Source organism: Anabrus simplex, chromosome 6 (assembly GCF_040414725.1).
Source record: "Anabrus simplex isolate iqAnaSimp1 chromosome 6, ASM4041472v1, whole genome shotgun sequence".
NCBI lineage: Eukaryota > Metazoa > Arthropoda > Insecta > Orthoptera > Tettigoniidae > Anabrus > Anabrus simplex.
The window spans coordinates 350,962,016-350,982,065 of NC_090270.1; the positions used below are offsets into that span (position 1 = coordinate 350,962,016).

General features: G+C 38.9%; 1 protein-coding gene across 10 annotated transcripts in view; it reads left to right on the forward strand.

Annotated features, from left to right (window-relative positions):
* The first annotated feature begins 6,468 nt into the window (after nt 1–6,468).
* LOC136875818 (oocyte zinc finger protein XlCOF6) overlaps nt 6,469–20,050 on the forward strand; it is a 299,457-nt gene continuing 285,875 nt past the window's right edge. For 9 of the 10 annotated variants that reach the window (XR_011018443.1, XR_010860521.2, XM_067149431.2 and 6 more), the window contains exon 1: nt 6,469–6,602. The gene's annotated coding sequence lies outside the window, so the exon portion shown is untranslated. The remainder of the gene's footprint in view (nt 6,603–20,050) is intronic. The other variant, XM_068228184.1, reaches the window with a different exon arrangement.

A 20,050-nucleotide genomic window follows, 5' to 3' on the forward strand; every position in this document is an offset into this window, starting at 1 on the left:
CGATCGAGAGTAGCATTAAGGCAAGACCAACTACAATTACATCAGACCGTAATCCAGAAGAAACATGGCGGACATCGGTGTGCGATATGAGAAGTAATGCATGTATATTTCCCAACGAGCTAGAAAGAGGACTATAGAGTGGCTATTGGACCGCCATATTTGAATCTACTTGAAAGCCACGTCCGCCATATTGTAAGCGACCAAATCGAGTGGGCTTGTGATGAAGCAAGTACAGAGGCTGCGGGAATAAATACCGTTTCACAGTTTTCTTTATTAGGGAAGCACTCAAAGATGCGCAATGTCTGTTTAAAAGGACATTAAAAATACAAGATACAGGCTACGTACTTACATATTGTACAAAGAAAGAAAATTAGCGCATTTCCACTAGTCCGAATTACACCCACTTACAGGGAATGAAAATATAGAACAGAAAACCTTGAGCAAAGCAATATAACAACATCGAGAAATAATTCATATAACTTTAATAATAATAATAATAATAATAATAATAATAATAATAATAATAATAATAATAATAATAATAATAATAATAATAATAATAATAATAATAATAATAATAATAATAATAATAATAATAAATCCTGATATCTTTCCATTTACCTGGAATTGGCATTTTGTATGGATTTCGCCTAATTTTACGACCGGATGCCCTTCCTGACGACGCCAACCCTAGGTGGAGTGATATATTAACTATTGCGTGCTTCTGTAGTGGTTTGTAGAATGTTCTGTTGTGTGTAGATGAAGAAGGTTATCCAGTCCCGGATCCAGAGGAATTAACTGTGGACTACCCGGTTAAAATGCTCAACCCGGTCGAATCTGGTGCCCTCTGAACCAAAGGCCAGCATGCTGATCATTCAGCCAAGAAGCCGGACACTAAACAACTTGGCAGGTTAGATCCTGGCTCAGTACGATAGTATTTAGGTGCTCAAATCCCTCAGAACTCCTGCGGGACAACATTCCGGCACCTCGGCTTATCCGAAAAAGTAGTTAGTAGGGCGTAAAACTAATAATAATTTACGAAAAATAGGTATTCTAGAGCCGCGGGGTACAAGGTTTGAAGTGAACAATGGTGTAATAAAGTATCCCTTAATAATAATAATAATAATAATAATAATAATAATAATAATAACAATAAAATAAGAACCAGAATTTGTACGATAAACAATTTGAAATAATTGCTAAAAAAGAGAACAGTTCTTCTTGTGATAATGATCTTAAATCACATAAGTTAACTTTCCTGAATAACTCACTTCGATTATCTTTGGAAGAAGATTATGGTAACGCCGATTTTTTATTTGCCTTATGTAGCACCCACTCAGACACGCCTTATAGCTACGATGGGATAGGAAAAGGCTAGGACTGCGAAGGAAGTGTCAGTGGCATTAAGGCACAGCAGCCCCCGTATTTGCCTGATGTGAAAGTGGGAACCACGGAAAACCAGCTATCAGTGCTGTCGGCAGTGGGATTAGAACTCACTATATCCCGAATGCAAGCTAAGAGCTATATACCGCGAACCACGTAGCCAACTCGCTCAGTAGTAGTGGCGATGTAGGACTGAAAGTCCTCATATTACTCCGTATCGTTGGCAAAGGGGATGAGGTGACTAGGAAATTCTAAATATTTTAGGTGTGGCGTTGGACAGCAGGCGTCTTGTAACATCGTTGTTCACTTTATATTTATTTTTAAAATGCTGGGGAAATGTGCTCTGTAGGATACAATGTAATAATAAATAGTGGTATTGGTATTGCGTCCTACCGACTACTTAGTACGGTTTTCGGAGAAGCTGAAGTGCCGGAGATTTGCCCCGGTGGAGTTCCCTTACGGGTCGGTAAATCTACTGACACAAAGGTAACCTATCTGAGCACCTTCAAATACCAAATACAAGAAAATAAAAGTAGGCCTAATGTACACGTGCTGGATCGTGCTACACAGGCAACGTAATTCTGCTAATCGCCCAAAACTGTGTACTTTAGTAAAAAAAGAATCTTATCTAAAATATATTTATTCTTCGTGTTTTCTCTACAATTTATGCAACTGCATGCCACACACGTAGAGAGCATATTTTCTTCGATCTAATCTATTAGAAGTATCGCACCGTATGCGGAGAAATTATATGAATGACGCTTAAACTATGGAGTCGCTATTTCGCCTTGGCACCACCCAGAGCACTGTAGCAGCCATGTTAGCCACTCTATAGTCCTCTTTCTAGCTCATTGATATTTCCAGTCACCTAAAGAAAATATCACAAGTCAAACGTCATGAAATGCAACTCACTAACACAAAATATGAATAATTAAACACCAAGAGTAGCGTTATCGCGTATTGTAAGTCTAAATGTAATTTCAGGGGAAAAAATGGTATCAACGTCAGTTTGAAACAGACACAGAGTATAAAAATATTTCACAAATGAATCTAACTACAGCCCATTATGTAAAACACGCAAACAAATTTCAACCCCCCCCAGAATCCACCTGTATTGTTGAGAAGGTACAAGTGATATTTGTATGATACACATGACCATCTAAAACACTCGTCAACTTAAAACTCACCGGAATTGGTGGCATAATTGTATTTCATATAAAAAGAACATAATCCTCACGTTCACTCACGGGAAATGGAGTTAGGTTTAGTTTACGCATGTTCATTTTAAAACGTTGAAAATTAATTACCGTACATCATTCTTGCACCACCGTTTAAGAATAATTTAGTCTCTAAATCATAAATCTTGGTCATGATTTTCCGGATCTTTCTGGGAATGATTTTTCTCTGTAGTAAGGTAGGTACGTTGGCTGACAGGGCAAATGCTAGGATGGGCATTATTAGTTTTAACTTCGGAAGTTTGTGCGGCACTCGAATGAGATCACCACCTTCTATGGGTAAATAATGTCTTCCCTGACAATACATTTCATTTCAAAAATGATAAATGTACACAACATTATTAGTCCTATGATTCGGATCGAAGTTTACCTTACGAATGCTCTCAACCCAATTTTGCCGTAATACTAGGTCTTCTGGAAACGGGAACACTGAAGTTCTTGCTTACATCCAGGCACACTGCACATTAAGCTATAAACATATTGCAAACCAAACTAAAAATGAAGAAAATACTTTCAGAGAAGAACACGAGAATCAACATTAACCTAATCACCAGCGATATTGTTAGAATAAATCAGCTCTTTAAGAACAAACAACTTATTACGGCACTGAAAGAGGATCTATAACCTTCTTAAGACTAAAAACAAATATAATGTACGAATAATAATATTCAAATTCAATATTTGGTAACAACACGGTATACACAAATCAAAACAAACGCATGCTAGCACTCTAGCTGCCGCCATTATGGACAGTTTCGATAGGTCGGTTAAGGTCTGAGATATTGTAGTTGGTCTTGATTAAGGTCTGAGGAAGGATCGGTCTTGCCCTATTTGGTGATATGGCTCAGAACGAACGAAGAACCAAGAAACGTGTTGCGGCTACCATCTCTCGATTCAGCTTTCGATTCACAAACGAGTAGATTATTTTCGTTCACTGAATCATGATTCAATCGTTCAGTGCAATGATTCGTTCATTATGAATCACTCGTTCAGAATCTCCCCATCTCTACTTTCGGGTTTGGCAAGATCAATGGAGTCAATCAGCACGTTCCAAAGGCCACTACCTACTATTATAAGCTTCAACCATCCATCCCCTCACAAACTTTGTTTTTATAAACATATTCACGACGAAATATCACTAACATTATCCGCCTGCGGTTCAGTCATGCTCTTACCGCTCAATATAAATAAGTTAGACATATCGTTTTCGGCTCGCTAGGTATTTTGCCTTATTGTCTGTGTGGTGATTCAGATGGCGACTCAAATAATGCTATCTTCCAATGTCGTGTCTATTTACATCCTCGCCGTAAATTACTCCATACTCTCATACGGATGAAAATTCGCTTTCCTACAAGTATTCCTTGTTTGTTATCTGACCCTTCCCCTGGCAAGATACAGGTTCTTAATCAATTTCTTGACGACGCTCAATTGACTTTGTGAATTTCATTCTCGCTCCTGCTTCCATTCGAACTGTGTGTACGATCCCTTCTCTACGAGGCTTATCTACCCCTTAGTCATACTGCTCAATACATACTAGTATTTCTATATATTTTTTTAACGTGTGAATCCGCTTTATCGCATGTGTGACTTTACGGAATCATATAGTTTCTCGTGTGATTTTTCTATATTAAAAGTGTAGTGACTGGGTAAAAATACAACAGCCCATAAGCATCAAGAAAAAAAATGCACATGAAACTCACTATCACGAGTTTCATTACCACGACATCTTCCTTGTGTAAAAAGAGAGGAGTTGAGTTAATGTCTTAGTAAATACAAATATCTTTCGAACTGAATGTCACATCCACACCCAACTGTCAACAATCTAGTTATTTTCCAGTTGGAGATGTTTCAATTTAGGCTTTCTTGCGAAGAAAAAATGATCAGTTTTACATTTCAGATGTAGAAATTCTGTCGCCCTTCCCTAGCCACTGATTGTAAAGATAAGGAGATTTACAATTCTTGCTGTTTTCTAGTGATGGGTCGCGTGATGCAAAGCTCTCGATGTATTCTGAGCAAGCGATGCAGTACGTGCCTCATAATGCTATCTCGATGTCGTATAGTGACGTCAGGCGCATGAGTCTTTGTCTCGAGGCAGTGCTGGGAAACGTATCGAGAGCTCTCGATGCATTTCGAGCAACTGATGCAGTCCATGACTCGTAATCCTATCTCAAAGTTTAAATCGGGACATCATGCGCATGCGGTATGTTATCCCTCGACTATAGCCTCCTTCGCCTGTTGATCAACTAATGACGTCTCCGAAAACCTTAATAAGTAGTTAGTGGGACGTAAAGCAAATAACATCATTATAACAACTAATGACGATACGCCAACTACTTTATAATCTACTCGCGGTCAACTTACCTACCTGTATTCCTGCATTTTACGTAACCACTGTCCGCTTCCGTGGCGAAATGGTTAGCGTACTGGCGTTTCGTCCAAGGGTCTCTGGGTTCGATTCTCGGCTAGGAAACATATTTTATCCTTCATTGATTAGTTCCTATGGTTCGGGGAATGGGTATGTGAAATAAATAGTAATGAAGAGTGTGATATATTTTTAACATTTTATTGAAGCGATGTCTTTTACGACGCATCGAGTTGTGTAATAATTTGAACAGAAAGTAAAATATACCGGTAATGGCATATACTGCTATATGTGGGCATGTATCCGAAGAGGGACTCGTTCTCGGGTTAAGTCTCCTTCTGGACTATCGATACTTTTATGTAAGTATGGTAACAAATAGATCGTTTCCTTGAAAAGGATCATTCAAGACCAGCCACAATATTATCAGACCTGAAGGCACATATACAGGATGAAGCCGAACTCCATCGACAAATTTTCGGAAATTGTTCAGGGAAACCTTCTGTGTATATTGGTATAAGGTACCCGTGGTCTCCGGTGGCTCGTTATAGAGTAGAACCGGTAATTAAATGATGATTTATTCGGTTTTATTACCGCAAACAAACTTATTTCTGTTAAAATACCTTGACAACAGATAAAAGGCCAGCAATATTCAATAACCAAAACGTACAACCCAAAACCGAGAGAAGCAAAGCCTGTAATATGTAATAACCAAAACGTACAATACAAAACACAGAGTAGAGCGATAACCCTCTGTCGAAACACGTACATTTTTATCCCAGTGTGTTCAATATGTTCTGTCAGTGTACCTACTGTTTTAAAGGTAACAATTCCATGTCGTTGGCTTCCAGCACGTTAATGAACTCCTGCGGGACATAATTCCCACACCCAGGCGTCTGTCAAGAACTAGCATTTAGGACGGACGTAACACAAATAACATTATTATGAGTACTATTTTCAGTGCAATACAGATACAAAGCTAACTGATCTGATGACATGGCCACGAGGTAATCAGGTTTGTTTACATTATGATTGGTTTATATTGCATGTGTTCAAGTAGAAGAGATTTTATTATATATTGGTTATTTTGTATATTCAGTAACGTTACAATTACTTCTATTAGCGATCTGGTTGTTCTGCACGAACAGGTGTGTGTTTGGTAGCCGAAACTCCGATTGCAAAACAAGAACAAACAAAAATATTTGAAGATAAGATTCCAACCACTACAAAACGTAGCGGAGGATAATGCCTAACGATGATATTTAGCCAACTGAGCCACGCTAACAGCTCGAGTTCAATGTTTGCTAATGATTTCTGTTTCTGCTATATTCGTCCTGGCTGAGGTTCAATTGGAGCGTGCCTCGAGACGCATCGAGAAAGTGACGTCAGGCTCGAGTATCTCAAACGAGAGTTATGCCCATCTCTACGTAGATCTCGAAGATGCATCGAGAGTGGTGACGTCAGTCTCGAGTATCTCGAACGAGAGTTTCGCCCACCACTACTGTTTTCAGTCTGGGTTTTAGTTAATAGAGCTAAGTCGGCAACACTGCTGTGCTCCCATGTGCTAATATATTGATCTCGTGAATATTGTGGAAATTTTGTTCATCAAATCTCTGACAGTAAAGGTAACATTTGTAATACAATTTAAGTTTGATCGTATATGATTAGCTGAGGTTTTACACATTGTGCAGTTCAATAGTGCTAGGCGACCACATATCAATACTTGTGTACAAACCGTTGCCCACGTTGTATTATAGCGTAGGCAACGGTACAAACAAACAAACAAACAAACAGATCAGTCAACGAGTACAGTAAAGACAAGTGACTGCTAACCTCTTTGCACATTTCACTTATTGAAATTAATAGCGCTAGGCTTGGAAACAAGACCGTTCAATGGTAAACAAGAAACCTACTGCACTGTTGTTCCTGTACTAATGTGTTGTCGTTGTCTGCTACAAGTAGGCTACATTTTTATTGTCTTTTATTTTCAATGATGACAGAATTGTGGCATAGGTTTTTTTCCTACTACTTGGGATCCATACTTCTGGGGATTAACTCCATTTGTACGGCTGGATGGCTTTCCTGATACTAACGTTATGTGGGGGGTGGTTTGTAGTATGGTGTACTAACATCCCGCCCCCGAGCAATATAAATCAACTGAATCGAATCGTCTCAACCGAAGACCAGCTCGCTGACCATTCTGGCAAGGAGCTGGACAATATTGAAGTTAAACCAATTGCAAATTATGACGTACTACAATTCGGATTGATGGTTTCTCACTTGTAGCAAGTGCGTGCAAAAATGTAGCAGTTCAGGGATGAAGTACTATGGTTTAAAAAATGTTTGATTCCGGTAAATGTCGGTCTCATCGAGTCAAAAATGATGAGCTTGCTGTTGAAGTGGGCGTCTTGTAGTGTTTTCAGTATCCACCCACTCCTATTTTCATGGATTATTTGAGATATCACTGTCCTCGGATCTATTTCACCGTTTATTCAGAAAAGCAGGAATAACGCAGTAGAAGTATTACAGACTTATTACTATATGACTACAGTGTTTGAAGATGGGTATTTCTTAAATGTTGCAGACTTACCACTTTCCCTTCAAGTAAAGCAGTGACAAAATATCTGCAGCTAATTTCTACTGTGGAGTTGCTGTACTTGATCAGCGTTATCTCCATATTAAACTGTGAGGCCGATTTGAGAAATAATGCACTTGCTCTGTCATTCAGGGATAAGTACATATTATCTTTCAGCAAAAGTGCAGACATCCAAGTCAGTGAGGGAATTGCTAAAATGACTTTTTGTTGTTACAACACAGACTTGAGTGCAAATGAACTGTCTCATTATGTGTAACCCAATTCGTAGAAGATTATTTTTTTTCTCATTGTGGGCGCATTCTTCCCCTAAAGAGTTCCACTTATTCATCTCCTCATTTGTAGAAGGCAGATGATTAGATTTACACTCGGTATGGACTGCGCAGAGTCTGTCTGCGTGGCTGTCTTGGGTGTTTCTGATGTTACAGGCAGAGGGAGGTCTTGCAGGAAAGGGTGGTGTAAGTTGCACGAGTGTAGGACAGGCCGTGGTTCTTGTATGTTGTGGGCGGGACTTATATTTGTTGTAGTACTGTTTGCAAATGATTGGCGTGAAAGATTTCATTAGTATATTTCTTTTTTAATTTAATTCATGAAATTATGAGAGAGTCTTGTCTTGATCAGTGTTCATGTAGATGCTCTCTAAAGTGTTCAGTAAAGAACCCTATTTATCTGTTGTGGTGTATTTATGACCGCAATCTCTATGATGGTTACTCATGGCAGAGAAACGACTATTTTTAATGGCATTAAGATGTTGTGTATATCTTGTTATAAAATTTCTACGAGTAGATTCACACTCCTGGCACTTCACTTTATACATATATACATACATTATCATTATAGACTGTTGTGCCTTTCAGCGTTCAGTCGGCACCATCGTTAGAAACCGAGTCTAACCATCGTCGTCTTGGTCTACCTCTACTTCTCTTACCCTCCACAGCAGAGTCCATTATTTTCCTAGGTAACCTATCCTCCTCCATTCGCCACACATGACCCCACCACCGAAGCCAGTTTATGCATACAGCTTCATCCATCGAGTTCATTACCAAATTAGCCTTTATCTCCTCATTCCGAGTACCATCCTGCCATTGTTCCCACCTGTTTGTACCAGCAATCATTCTTGCTACTTTCATGTCTGTTACTTCTAACTTATGAATAAGATATCCTGAGTCCACCCAGCTTTCGCTCCCGTAAAGCAAAGTTGGTCTGAAAACAGACCGATGTAAAGATAGTTTTGTCTGGGAGCTGATTTCCTTCTTACAGAATACTGTTGATCGCAACTGTGAGCTCACTGCATTAGCTTTACGACACCTTGATTCAATCTCACTCACTATATTACCATCCTGGGAGGACACACAACCTAAATACTTGAAATTATCGACCTGTTCTAGCTTTGTATCACCAATCTGACATTCAATTCTGCTGAATTTCTTACCTATTGTCATCAATTTAGTCTTTGAAAGGCCAATTTTCATACCATACTCATTGCACCTATTTTCAAGTTCCAAGATATTAGACTGCTTATTACATTTCCACCTAACTGAATCCCTCCCTGCCATTTTATACCTTTCAGCATATGATCCATGTAAACTACGAACAGCAAAGGTGAAAGGTTACAGCTTTGTCTAACCCCTGTAAGTACCCTGAACCAAGAACTCATTCTACCATCAATTCTCACTGAAGCCCAATTGTCAACATAAATACCTTTAATTGATTTTAATAATCGACCTCTAATTCCATAGTCCCCCAGTATAGCGAACATCCTTTCCCTCAGTACCCTGTCATATGCTTTCTCTAGATCTACGAAACATAAACACAACTGCCTATTCCTCTCGTAGCATTTTTCAATTACCTGGCGCATACTGAAAATCTGATCCTGACAGCCTTTCTGTGGTCTGAAACCACACTGGGTTTCATCCAATTTCCTCTCAACGACTGATCGCACCCTCCCTTTCAAGATGCCAGTGAATATTTTGCCTGGTATACTAATCAATGAGATACCTCGATAGTTGTTGCAATCCTTCCTGTTCCCTTGCTTATAGATAGATGCAATTACTGCTTTTGTCCAATCTGAAGGTACCTTACCAACACTCCATGCTAATTTTACTACTCTATGAAGCCATTTCATCCCTGCCTTCCCACTATTCTTCACCATTTCAGGTCTAATTTCATCTATTCCTGCTGCTTTATGAAAACGGAGTTTATTTACCATCCTTTCCACTTCCTCAAGCATAATTCCACCAACATCATTTTCCTCCTCCCCGTGAGCTTGGCTGTTCGCAACACCACCAGGGTGATTTCCTTTTATATTGAGAAGATGTTCAAAATATTCCCTCCACCTCTCCAGTGATTCCCTGGGATCTATTATGAGTTCACCTTAATTAATCAAAACACTGGTCATTTCCTTTTTCCCTCCCTTCCTAAGATTCTGTATTACTGTCCAGAAAGGTTTTCCTGCTGCTTGACCTAGCCTTTCCAGGTTGTTACCAAAATCTTCCCATGACTTCTTTTTGGATTCAACAAGTATTTGTTTTGCTCTGTTTCTTTCATCTACGTACAAATCCCTGTCTGCCTCTGCCCTTGTTTGGAGCCATTTCTGATAAGCCTTCATTTTACGTTTACAAGCTGCTCTCACTTCATCATTCCACCAAGATGTTCGCCTTTTCCCATCTTTACACACAGTTCTTCCTAGGCATTCCTTTGCTGTTTCTACTACAACATCCCTATATGTCACCCACTCACTTTCTATATCCTGAACCTGCTTACTGTCTACTGTTTGAAACTTCTCACTAATCATATCCATGTACTTCTGTCTAATTTCCTCATCCTGGAGATTTTCTACCGTTATTCATTTGCAGGCAGATTTCACTTTCTCTACCCTAGGCCTAGAGATACTTAGTTCACTACAGATCAGGTAGTGGTCTGTATCATCAAAAATCCCCGGAAAACTCGTACATTCCTAACAGATTTCCTGAATTCAAAATCTGTTAAGATATAGTCTATTATGGATCTGGTACCACTAGCCTCCCTTGTGTAGCGGTGAATAGCCTTATGCTTGAAGAATGTATTTGTAACGGCTAAACCCATACTAGCACAGAAGTCCAGCAAATGCTTCCCATTCCCATTAGCTTCCAGATATTCCCCACATTTACCAATCACTCTTTCATATCCTTCAGTTCTATTCCCAACTCTCGCATTGAAATCGCCCATTAGCACTATTCTATCCTTGCTGTTGACCCTGACCACGATGTCACTCAATGCTTCATAAAGCTTTGTCAACTTTATCCTCATCTGCACCCTCACATGGTGAATACACGGACACAATTCTAGTCCTAATTCCTCCGACTGACAAATCTACCCACATCATTTGCTCATTTACGTGCCTAACAGAAAACTATGTTGCGTGCAATGGTATTCCTGATAAAAAGCCCTACCCCAGACTCTGCCCTTCCCTTTCTAACACCCGTCAAGTACACTTTATAATCTCCTATCTCTTCCTCGTTATGTCCCCTTACCCGAATATCACTTACTCCTAGCACATCCAAATGCATCCTCTTTGCTGACTCAGCCATTTCTACTTTCTTTCTTCCATAAGACCCATTAATATTGATAGCTCCCCATCGAATTCCAATTTGTTCGCCAAGTTGTTTCCAAGGAGTCCCTCGCCTGTCAAATGGAAGTGGGACTCCATTATTCCCATAGGTCCGAGGCTTGCTTAAAATGTTCTGAGCTCGGTAAATTCATGAAGCAGGATGCTACCCTACTTGCATATAGTCCAAGTGAGGATCTGTCCTCTAACGGGTTATGGACCACCGGTGAATTGTATAGTCCTAGCCGCCTGAGCACAAAGAGGGCCATGACTCAGAATATGTCCGAGATGCCCACTCCCATTCTATAGCAACTGGTATCCCGACTCTCAGGACCACTTACTAGGCCACTCAGCCGTTGCCCATGATTCACGAACTAGGACGTGACTACAGTAACCCACAAACATGAACCACTTTATATATTCCATATTTAGTGTGCATATTATTATTATTATTATTATTATTATTATTATTATTATTATTATTATTATTATTGTTAATGGTGTGCAGTAAAAGAATAATTTTTATTATTATTATGATTGGTCCTATATGGAATGTTTATATTATGTTTTCTAAAAACATTAGTGGCCTGATATATATTTCTATTATTAAATATAAGTATGGAGAACTTTCCTTTGGTATTGGGTTCTTTCTTTAGTGTAGTCTTAGTTTATTTTAGTGTTTATTGATAATTTTATTTATAACATTCTGCTGAATCCATTATTCTTGGCTGTTGTTTGGATGGTTTTTATTTCTGCTGTGAACATTTTCCATGATAGTTGTATTTTTAGGGCTCTATCTAGCGTACTAAATTGTAGGCAGCCTTTTTGTGTGTACCAGGATGTAATGAAGTGTGATGGATGGTGTTGCCGGTATACGCCGCTTTTCTGTATATATACAAAAGGATAATCTGTTCTTCTGATTGGTGTCATGGATATGTTCAAGGCATTTACGTGCATTTTTGTGTTTAGTTTCCATAGTAAGTTTTATATAAGGATATATATTATTAAGTTCTTCAAGCACATTAATTGCATATTTGATAACTGTATCTATAGTTGCAAAAACATCATCTACATCACTTAAGCGCATAAGTGTTTACACTTTCTTTGATCTACATAACTTATCCGATGTTTTATGGCACTAATTTTGCTGATAATAGCCCTAGTGCTATGTTATATATACACAGTAACCTATAATGACCAAGGTTACGGATGCTGGTGGTCACATAAGGAGACCTATTTGTCAATAGGGCCTATATTACATTATTAAAATAAAATATGTATTGTGTAATGGAAACGTAAGGATTTTTATGCATTCTTCTCTCTCTCTCTCTCTCTCTCTCTCTCTCCCTCCCATACTTAATTTTCTATATTTAATCAGATTGGTTTTTACTAGTTCAGTCGTCTTATTAGTAGGGATGTGGGCATACATATTAGCCATGTTGAATGAGTGAAGAGTGTGGTGTTTTGGTATGTTTAGGTTTTGATTTTATTACATGATTCTATAGAGTTCTTTATATTTGTGTCTGCTTGAAAATGATAGCATGTTGGTAGGATTTTTTGGATGAATTGCAATGTTTTTTATTTGGACTATCTCTAAAATTAATAATCTGTTTTATGGGGATATTGGTTAGTGGATTTTAAGCATTGCTCTCTCTATCATAATTTTGGGTTCATAGTTGTCTATTTCATTTTTTCTAGGTTGTTAAATAAGAAGGTGCTATTCATGATTATTAATTGTAGCTCTCTTTGTATTTTATTTGTTGAACCCTTCATAATTATATTGAAATTGTTCTCTGTAAAGAAGGTGTTTCACTTGTTAATGTAATCCTCTCTCTCCTTGTATTACTTCATCTTTTTTAGTTGCTATTAACTCATTACTTTTAATTTTCATTTTTAGGTTTTTAATTTTCCGGTTGGTGGAATAGCTTATAGTGGGGTTTTATCATGTTTTTGATCCGCTAACAATTTGTTTATATCATATCTAATCTCTTGTTGATTTTCTAGGGGTAGTTTATTGACAGGAAGTTCTGATTCTGATAGCGTAGTCGTGCTTTGAAGGATTTTTCCCCTTACTCTGTACTTCAAGGTCATCTCCAATAAGATTGTTAACTGGTGAATGGGACTCTTGTGTTGGGTGGAATTTTAGTATTTTGCTTATTCCATTTTTATTCTCGTTCTTTAGCAGAATGTCGTTTAATTTATTAGCAATGATCATATTCTTGTCAATAACAAATCATTTACTTTAACATAATTACAGTTGTATTCATACAACTCAACACCATCTTCAATATTACAACCTAGTAAAACTACAAATGGAATAAAACACTGTCTTTGCTTTGCCAGAAATACATTACTCGCACAAGATATACTTTGCGTTCTCCACATTCTCCCATCTTGCAACACATCCACAAACTGAAGTGAACATAGATGTGAGCCACTATAAATCTAGTTTCTTTAGTGGTTAAACAGCTCTTCCCCAGCGAGTCGTGAATTCACTTCTGGTTTCAGTTCCAGAGTCACAACTGCCTCTCCTCTTTGATATTGTGAAGCGTTGGTAAGACGGTTTTAAAGTCGCTGTACGCTGTAACACCTCCACCGCTCTTCCTTAGGGCCAGTAGCTCTTCACCAACAGCATCATGTCTCCAACTTGGAGGGATCGCTCTTGCTTTGGCTCAATGATTGCAGAAATCCCAAGTATTTTTGTTTGAAGTGATTTCGAACTGCTTTTAGATAATGCCGTCTGTTGTTCAAACGTGGTCTAAGTCGGTTGCATCATTACCCTCTAGGTTCTGTAGGAGCATGGAGGGGCATAGTGGCTGAGTTCATCTTCTTCTGAAACATAAGCTAGAGGTTGGTTGTTCATAAAATTCTCACAGTTGTACAAAGGAGTACACATTTCTTTATAATTTAGGCAAGCTTTGCCCAGATTACAATGCAGCAAATCCAAATAAGTCTTTTCCAAAATCCTTCCCATCATGCTGCCGTAGGAGCGTTCATCTTCCAGGTAATTTTCAGAAGACTGCATTTCTTCTCTATTTCAGTTCATCCAATTGTTTCAGGCCTCTACGAAGTCCCGTGAAATTTGTCCCATTGTCAGAATAAACGGTATTCAATCTTCCTCTTCTTGCTACAAATCTGCGCAGAGCTCGGACATAAGCTCCCATATTAAGTGAAGTGATCAACTCCAAATGTACAGCCCGGTAAACTGCACAAGCAAAAATCACAATCCACCCCTTTTCTGCACCGTGTAGAAATACAGGGCTGCTAAATCTGTACCAGAGATCTGGAAAGTACTTGATGCCTTGATTCGATCCTCTGGTAATGGAGAGAAAGGTATTTCCAAAGCTTTAGCAGAGTTACGATAACAGATCACACATATTCGATTAACTGCTGCCACCGAGCTCGATAGCTGCAGTCGCTTAAGTGCGGCCAGTATCCAGTATTCGGGAGATAGTGGGTTCGAACCCCACTGTCGGCAGCCTTGAAGATGGTTTTCCGTGGTTTCCCATTTTCACACCAGGCGAATGCTGGGGCTGTACCTCAGTAAAGGCCATGGCTGCTTCTTTCCAACTCCTAGGCTTTTCCTATCCCAAAGTCGCCGTAAGACCCATCTGTGTTGGTGCGACCTAAAGCCACTAGCAAAAAAATAGCAACTGCTGCCTCTGTTCTTCTTCCTCTAAAAGTCCAAACCCTTTCGTGCCAGAAAACAAGTAGCATGTGTGTCCCAGCATGATTCTGAAAGTAATGAAATTGTTCAATCATCCTTTCAACCATTACATGTCTTGATGGAAGTATTATTGGATAGGTATATTCTGGAGTGTTGTCAGAATCAACGACTCTTCATTTCATGCAATGCATTTCTTTCTTATATTTATGAACACTTGCAGATTCTTCAGTTTCTCCTTTCTTTCTTCTGCATAAAGAGTTTCAACCTTGATAAGGAAGAACAGTTTCTTCTCAGCATAGAGAAATTCTTCGCTACCAATTTCTCTAGATACATGATCCCTATATTTACCTTGTCTGAATCTCAAAATCAAAGCAATAGTCCTAATGGTTTAAACTAATATACTCAGAGAATCATGAGGATTCTTTTCACAACAGTGTTCTTGACAGTTACAACTCTTTTTATTCTTCCCCTTTTGACTTTTCCCAATACTTGTTCAGGATGGTTAGAGACCCATTCTTCTTGCCAAGAGGGGCTCCACAGCTGTGCTGAACATCCTCTAGATGTGCCTCCACGAACCAGCCTTACTGTACTCCTTTACCTGGTTCTCTGCAAGCACAGACCCATCCCCTTTGTTTGTTTTCTATCCAAGATAAGACTCCTGTTAAATCAGACTAAACACTGTGTGTATGTTATCCTAATATAAGCATCAAAGGCTCGACCGAGACATCCTAACGACAAGGAGTGCACCCGTCAGTTCAAGGCGAGGTTCTTTGAGAGGTGCCACTCGAGATTTAGCCATCAGAAGGCTCAGTTTGATTTCATCGTCATCTTCTGTTCTCAACAACCAAATGCCTTTTTTCAACAAATACATGTAATGAGCTGAAGTATCTGTCAGTCATGTAGGTAAGAGCATTCCAGAGAAATGAGGAACAGTTCAGTTTTGTTACTACAGGATACACCAACTGTGTGCAGTTTCCGAACAATCTTTTAAAATATAGATTATTGCTATCTTCTTATCTTATTTGTACATTTTAAGACAGAATTTTTGTGTATGTGAGTGCCATTTATCTACCATCAAAAGATTGACTAGACAAACAATGTGATTTGCTGACTTACGGTGTGATTTCAGGATCACGGCGAGGGTAGGCTTTGAACCGAGTAGCTATGCGGTTTGGGTCATGTAGCTTGCATTAGAGAGATAGTGGGTTCAAACCCCACTGTCGGCAGCCCTGCAGATGTAATTTTGCTGACTTAACCCTTACGCCTATCATTACTTGAAAGGAAATATTCCCTTACGTACCATTTATTTTCTAGTCACTTTAACATACATTTGACTAATCACATACATATGAGTGCACAGAGCAAAGTGTCTATAATAACAGGAAACCAATGTTTTTGTTCGTAAGTATTACTGGTTTCAAGGGAAGCAGATAAATTAGCAAGACATGAGAGTAACGTGGTCCGAGAACTGTGGGGTTAGAAATTCATTCACTTCGTCTATTTCTTTCGGATTATTTCCCAACCCTCTCCTCACTAGGATGTACAAGATGGCGTCAGCGAAGAATGTAAGTGAAGATAGCTCCCGGTTCTCTTGCGAAATAATCGGGAATAAATGTGGTGTAAACAAGAAGCGAGTGAAGAATGGTATCCAGTGTAAAACGTGTTTAATTTTGTACCATTTTGAGTGTATATGTAGTGCTGGTTTTGCTAAAAATGAAGATACTTGAACTTGTGTTAGCTGTGGCGAGAGCAACTTGAATAGCGGTAACAAACCTAGGCCTACAACGGTCAACGAATCGCTGGCGTCTCATTACGTGGAGGATGGAGGTAATGATAATGTACTTGTAATTCTCTCTTTATTGCAACAGGATTTACAAGCATTAAAAGCGGAGAATGAGATTTTAAATGAAAAGGTACGTTTACTGGAATCGAAAGTACCGGTACCAGTAAACACTCAAAACAAAGGTGCCTCCGAGAATTCTAGCGCGTGGTGTCAAGTTGCTTCAGATTCTAGGAGGAAAAGTGTACAGTTTAATAAGGACAACTTTGTAATTGACACCAAAAATAGATTTTCATCCCTGAGGGAAGTAAGCGATACGCAAGGTATCCGTATAGGAAGCAGTCAAACGTATAGCGCAAAATCCGTTACGAGAAGCGGCAAAGTTGGGCCTAAAATCCCACACAGTGCACCGGCGAAACTATCAAACATTCCTATATTTGGTGATAGCCAGGCGAGGGGAATTGCGGAGAAAATGGTCAGCGAAGATTTTGCAGCATCGGCAGTCATCTATCCTGGGGCCCCAATGAAGAAGGTATTGGAAAACACAGAGCAGGCGGCAAGAAATCTCGGAAGTCGTGATGCAGTAGTGATCATCGGCGGGACGAATGACGTAGCTCAGAATGACGCTAAGAATGTTATTTCTGAACTTAAATGTACACTAGGTAAGCTGACTCACACTAACATCTTTGTAGTGAACGTGCCCCACAGGCATGATTTGATTAGAGACTCGTGTGTGAACATCGAAGTGGACAAAGTTAATACAGATATGGTTAAAATTTGTAATCATTTTCGTAATACACAGGTAATTGATAGCAGCAGTTTCGAGAGACACTGTTACACAAACCATGGCCTTCATCTAAACAATTCAGGTAAACGAAAGATAGCAAATATTGTTCTAGATTTTATTAATCATAAGATATGTACTGTAAAAAAGGCACCAGGCGAGTTGGCCGGGCGTGTAGAGGCGCGCGGCTGTGAGCTTGCATCCGGGAGATAGTAGGTTCGAATCCCACTATCGGCAGCCCTGAAAATGGTTTTCCGTGGTTTCCCATTTTCACACCAGGCAAATGCTGGGGCTGTACCTTAATTAAGGCCACGGCCGCTTCCTTCCAACTCCTAGGCCTTTCCTATCCCATCGTCGCCATAAGACCTATCTGTGTCGGTGCAACATAAAGCCCCTAGCAAAAAAATGTAAAAAAAGGCAACTCCCTTGAGTTATAATACTGACCAGGAAAACTAGTAGAAAGAGCCAGCTGTACTTCAAGCTGGCTCAGCCAACTAGTAAATGAAACTCAGGAAAGTAAGGAATTTCAAGTTACCCAATTGCAACAGTCAATTTTTAGTTAGGAAGGGGGTCTGAGATTGCTTTTGGTAAACTGTCAGAGTGTAGTAATTAAACAATTAAAATTCGGTACATTGATGGAATCTTATGAGACTGATGTGGTGATAGGAGTGGAATCGTGGTTGAGAGAAGGGGTGGGTAATAGAGAAGTATTTCCAGAAGGGTACACAGTCTATCATAGAGACCGAGGAGATAAAAAGGAAGGGTTTTTTTTTATTCTGGTGAAGGAAACATATTGTTCACATGAATGGTTTACCGATGAAAGGGATGAAATATTAGGGATAAAATTAATTTGTGATAATATGAAGGAGGTGGGAATTATAGGAACATACAGGCCAGGAAGAGAGGAAAGAGACATGGAAATATTTGAGAAAATAATAGATTATACTCATAAAAACAATAATAATGATGTGGTAATAATTGGGGGAGATCTAAACTTGCCTGATGTTGAATGGAATGGAGCTGCAAGTGAAGCCCATGAACAGAAACTGGCAAATAAGTTTAAGTAATTTGAGAGGGAGGATTTACACAAGTAGTAAAAGAACCGACTCGTCTCAATAACTTACTAGATGTATTCTTGGTTAAACCATGGGAAATTGTCGATAAAACTGAGGTAATTGAAGGAAAAGGTGATGGATGTAGGTATGGATGTAGGACTGGTACCAAAAAGGCTTAATAAGAGGGTCACACAAGACAAGAAATTGTACAGAAAAACTAAAGTTGATGAATTTGGGACTTACCTTAAATCACAATTCAGTTGTTGGATAAGTGAAGGGAGTAACGTTGATACACCTTGGGCTAAATTTAAAGGAATCGTTTGGAAAGGAGAGAAGAGATTTGTACCTGTTAAGAAGGGTAAAATGACCTCAGACCCTGTTTATTATACAAGGGAAATAAGAAAATTAAAAAGAAAATGTAGAATAGTAAACAGGTAAATCAAAGAAGGTAGGGAGAGTAGAGAAAGTAGAAAACAGCTAATGAGGGAACTGAATAGAGTAAGAAAGGAAGCAAAAGAGAATTATTTGAATGGCTTTCTTCAAGAGCGTAATGACCACAAAAGGAAATGGAAAAAGCTGTATTCATATATCAGGAATCAAAAAGGAAAAGGAATCCAAATTCCTACAATGGTGGGAGAAGGGGGTTAACACTATTTAACAGATACTGAGAAAGCAAACCTATTTAGTAGGGAATTTAGAGATTCAGTAGATGATTGTCAAGAGTTGGACACCGAAACAGAAGTTACAGAGGGACAGACACAGAGAGAAACAAGAAGATTCTCGTTCACAAATGAAGATATTTTCAGAGAAATCCAACTGCTTCAGCAAGGAAAAGCAGCAGGAAGTGATCAGATTACTGGGGAAGTGATAAAGACAATGGGGTGGTACATAGTGCCTTATTTAAGATTTCTCTTTGACTATGTCATAAATAATAGTGTAATACCAAAGGAATGGAAGGAATCTATAATAATACCAATTTATAAAGGAAAGGGTGATAAAAGGAAACCAGAGAACTACAGACCAATCAGCCTGGCCAGTATAGTTTGTAAAATATTGGAGAGTTTAATATCAAAGTACATCAGAGGGATATGTGATGATAAAAATTGGTTCATGAGGAGCCAGTATGGATTTAGAAAGAAATTTTCTTGTGAGGCACAACTGGTGAGATTTCAGCAGGACATATCAGACCAATTGGATTCAGGAGGCCAGTTAGATTGCATAGCCATAGATCTTTCCAAAGCCTTCGATAGAGTGGAACATGGAATATTATTAAAGAAATTGGAGGGAATATGATTGGACGTAAGGGTTACACGTTGGATAAGAACATTTCTAAATTCAAGGGTTCAGAAAGTCAAAGTAGGAAATAATATATCACAGGAAGAGAAAGTTTGGAAGGGAATCCCACAGGGTAGTATAATCGGTCCGTTACTTTTCTTAATATACGTAAATGATTTAGGGAACAGTATATCACAGGAAGAGAAAGTTTGGAAGGGAATCCCACAGGGTAGTATAATCGGTCCGTTACTTATCTTAATATACGTAAATGATTTAGGGAACAATATAACATCAAAAATGAGATTGTATGCAGATGACATAATTGTTTACAGG